The 4,183-nt window shown below is 44.4% G+C and overlaps 1 pseudogene; it reads right to left on the bottom strand.

The window, feature by feature from the left end:
• Nucleotides 1–2,079: 2,079 nt before the first annotated feature.
• LOC101435021 (calponin-3-like) lies at nucleotides 2,080–3,233 on the bottom strand (annotated as a pseudogene).
• Nucleotides 3,234–4,183: the final 950 nt, after the last annotated feature.

Genomic DNA, 4,183 nt, shown 5'->3' with positions numbered 1-4,183 from the left:
CCTTAGTTCCTGGTCTTTGCTGCACTTCACCTTGACTCTCCCCTTTGTCTTTGCATCATCATCTTGCTGAGTGACTCACTTGCTTGGGCACTGGCTCACTGTGTGGGCACTCAGCTTGCCATGCAGACACTGGCTCACTGTGCAGGCACTCTTTCTCTTCTTCATTTTCACCAGGAGGCTCCAGGAATCAAACCCGGGTTCTCCCGTATGGTAGGCGGAAGCCCTATCACTTGAGTCACATCCACTTCCCCCTTATACTTTTTTTTTGAATGTTCAAAAATATATTTGGGAAGCGGATGTGGCTCAAGTGATAGAGTGTCCGCCTACCACATGGGAGGTCCAGGGTTCAAACCTCGGGCCTCCTGACCTGTGTGGTGAGCTGGCTCACATGCAGTGCTGATGCGCACAAGGAGTGCAGTGCCACACAGGGGTGTCCCCCACATAGGGGAGCCCCACGCTTGAGGAGTGCGCCCTGTAAGGAGAACCACCCCTCACGAAAAAAGCACAGCCTACCCAGGAGTGGCGCCGTACACAGGGAGAGCTGACACAGCAAGATGATGCAACAGAAAGAGACACAGATATCCAGCGCCGCTGACAAGAACGCAAGCAGACACAGAAGAACACACAGTGAATAGACCCAGAGAGCAGACAATGGTGGGGGTGGGGGGAAGGGGAGAGAAATAAATTTTTAAAAAATCTTTTAGGAAACGGACTTTGGCCCAGTGGTTAGGGCGTCCGTCTACCATATGGGAGGCCCGCGGTTCAAACCCCGGGCCTCCTTGACCCGTGTGGAGCTGGCCATGCGCAGTGCTGATGCGCGCAAGGAGTGCCGTGCCACGCAAGGGTGTCCCCCGCGTGCCACGCAAGGGTGTCCCCCGCGTGGGGGAGCCCCACGCGCAAGGAGTGCGCCCGTGAGGAAAGCCGCCCAGCGTGAAAAGAAAGAGCAGCCTGCCCAGGAATGGCGCCGCCCACACTTCCCGTGCCGCTGACGACAACAGAAGCGGACAAAGAAACAAGACGCAGCAAATAGACACCAAGAACAGACAACCAGGGGAGGGGGGGAAATTAAATAAATAAATAAATCTTTAAAAAAAAAAAATCTTTTAAAAATATTTATTTATTTATAAAAAATACAATGGGGTAAGTTTATTCTCAAAAATGCAGGAATAAATATAGTTGAAGAAAACAGAGCAATTCTACATTGGTACATTGGCACAAACAGAAAGGGAAAATGCAACACACAGACCTAAATGTCTGCAGGCCAATTTCGTATGTGCTCCTTGGAACCCCACTCTGAAAACCTCTTGTCAGCTTGGATACGAAAATGAGTGCACATACAATCACAAATGCACACTGATCATGACTTTATTTTAAAAGTAGCAAACAATACTTTAAAAACACTGATATGTAAATTCCTAAAATGCTTCATCTTAGATTTAGTTTGATAAAGACCACATTTAGGTATAAGCACGAGTTTAGTCTTTCATGTTGAAACCAGGCACTAAAATGTTAAAAAAAAAAAAAAAAGAGAGAGAGAAAAGAGGCTTCCTATTGTTTGAAAATACCAGTTTAAATAGAAGGTTGTAAAAATGCATAGATCTTCAGGGAGCGGATGTGGCTTAAGCAGTTGGGTGCCCACCTCCCACATGGGAGGTCCTGGGGTAGGTTCCTGGTACCTCCTGAAGAAGACAAGCTGACACAGAGTGCACACAATGAACAGACACAGAAAGCTGACAGCAAGCACAAACACCAAGGGGGGTGGAGAAATAAAAAAATAAATCTTTTTTAAAAAAATGCATCTATCTTTAATAAAAGAATTGGTTGTACAAGAATTATTCCCCTTTCACAGTATTCCTTTTTACTTCATACACCAGTTGTTGGTTATGCTATTTGATTTAACTGGTACAGCATTAAAAGGCAATTATTTAGGGAAGAGGCAGAAAAAGGAATGTATGTAAGGCAATATTTCTTTTAGGTACAATAAGCATAATAGTGTAGGAAGACAAGATAAAAATTACTCAGGTTAGCATGGTTCTCACTGAGTAAAAACTGGACTACTGAGCTCTCCTCTTTGTGTATCTAATAATCAATACCTTGGTCCCCATATTGGCAATCTCTGGGGTAGTCATCTTAGTACTTGCCATGATATTCATTGGGATATTCTGCCTGATAATCGCTATCACTGACTTCTGACTCATTTGTTCCTGTTCCTTGGCTTCCATTGAGAATGACAGGTTCTGCTGGAACAGCACAGTACTCAGGATCATATCCTTGCTGCCCAAGCCCATATATACTCATTCCTTTCTGGGAAGTAACTCTGTTGGTCCCAGTCTGTAGAGAAATCGTCTTGTTGTCCACTGGTTGTAAGGTTAGCCTCTGATCATAGACATCTCTTCTGGTACATGATGCTAACATCCCTGCCTGGCTGGCTCCTTCGTTAGTGCCCATCTGCAGATTAATCATGATCTGGTCAAAAGGTTTGTCAATTTGCATCTTGGGGTCATAAAGATGCCTCCTGGTCCCATAGGCTGTCATACTTGCCTGGCTGGCACATATGTTGGTTCCCAACTGCAAGCCAGTTGCACTCTGGGCAACTTTTAATTTTCCTTCGTCAAAATGTCTTGTTTGTTTTTCTGCATACTTAACTCCCATGTCAGTGGTTGTATGGAATCCTTTTCTCTTAGCCAGACCTGCAAGAGCCACCAGCGTAGTATGAACCTGGGTCATATTTCCATTCTGAAAAAAGATCATTTGCTTCAAATATGTCACATGGCATCATACCTTAGCCTGAATACCTTGAATAAAGTTGCCAATATTCTCCACCTGAGGCCACTTTAATGAGGGCTCATTGACCTTCTTCAGTGCACCTGGCTGGGCTGTAGTTTATGAGTTCGCAGAGGATTATGCCATTTTTCAGGCCCAACTGAAAGTTGGTGCCAGTGCTCATGCCAGTCACCTCTTCTATCCAGCTGTGAAGATCTTCTGCCAAATGATCCTACTTGGATGCAATCTTGTTCTTGATATCAGCTGAGACTCTAAGAAGTGCCCTTGTTGAAGTGGGTCATAGTGGTTCAGGCAGTGGGAGGAGGTTGTGCTAGGGTCTGGAAGTCTCTCGCACTCGACTTCCTCGCTCCTGGCCCTGAAGAGTGGAGGCAGCAGGAGATGCTCAGAGCTCACTCCTCCCAGCGGTGCAGGACACCATTGCATGCAGCAGGGTGAGCAGTGCCTGGGCAACTCGGTCCAAGTCGGTGCCGCAAATCCTCCAGTCCACTCCAAAGACCCGCTCACACACCCACCAGCACCGCAGCTCCCACAGACTCCCCCTTACACTTAAAAAAAAAACCTTAATTAATTAATTTATTTGTTCCACCCTTGCAGCTTGTTGCTTTTCTTTTGCTGTCTCTTCTCTGTCCATTTGCCCTTCTTTTTTTCTGTATCTACTTGTCTCCCTTTTTTGTTGTTGTTGTTGTTGCATCATCTTGCTGCACCAGCTCTCCACAGCAAACGGGCCAGCTTTGCCTTCACAAGGAGGTCCTGGGACGTGAACCCAGGGCCTCCCATATGGTAGATGTGAGCCCAACTGATTGAGCCACAGCCACTTCCACCCCTTACACTTTTAATGTAACTTTTCTGTGATCTAAAACTAAAGTTTTAGATTAATTTAAAAATAAAGTTTATTATTACAAAAGAAAAGCACAGTTACTGTGCCCCCCACCCTGGCCAGAAAAATATCAATTGGCTATAGATGTGAGGGTCTGTTTCTGAACTCTTAATTTGATTCCCTTAGTGGAAATATCTATCTTTGTGCCAGTACCATGCTGTTTTGACCACTATAGCTTCGTAATCTGTTTTGACCTCTACCTCCTTAATTTGTCCTTTAACCTCATTGTTCTTTTCCAAGATTTTTAGCTATTCAGGACCCCTTACCCTTCCAAATAAATTTGATAATTGGCTTTTCCATTTCTGAAAAGTAGGCTGTGGAATTTTTATTGGAACTGCATGGAATTTGTAAATCATTTTGGGTAGAATTGACATCTTAACTATATTTAGTCTTTCAATTCATTAACAGAATGTCCTTCCATTTATTTAGGTCTTTTATTTTTTTCAGCCATGTTTTGTAGTCTTCTGCATACAAGTCCTTTATATCCTTGATTACATTTATTCGGAGATATTTGATTCTCTT

Source organism: Dasypus novemcinctus, chromosome 1 (genome assembly GCF_030445035.2).
Source record: "Dasypus novemcinctus isolate mDasNov1 chromosome 1, mDasNov1.1.hap2, whole genome shotgun sequence".
NCBI lineage: Eukaryota > Metazoa > Chordata > Mammalia > Cingulata > Dasypodidae > Dasypus > Dasypus novemcinctus.
The sequence above is the reverse complement of the archived record's forward strand: the minus strand, read 5'-3'. Positions and strand labels throughout refer to the sequence as shown.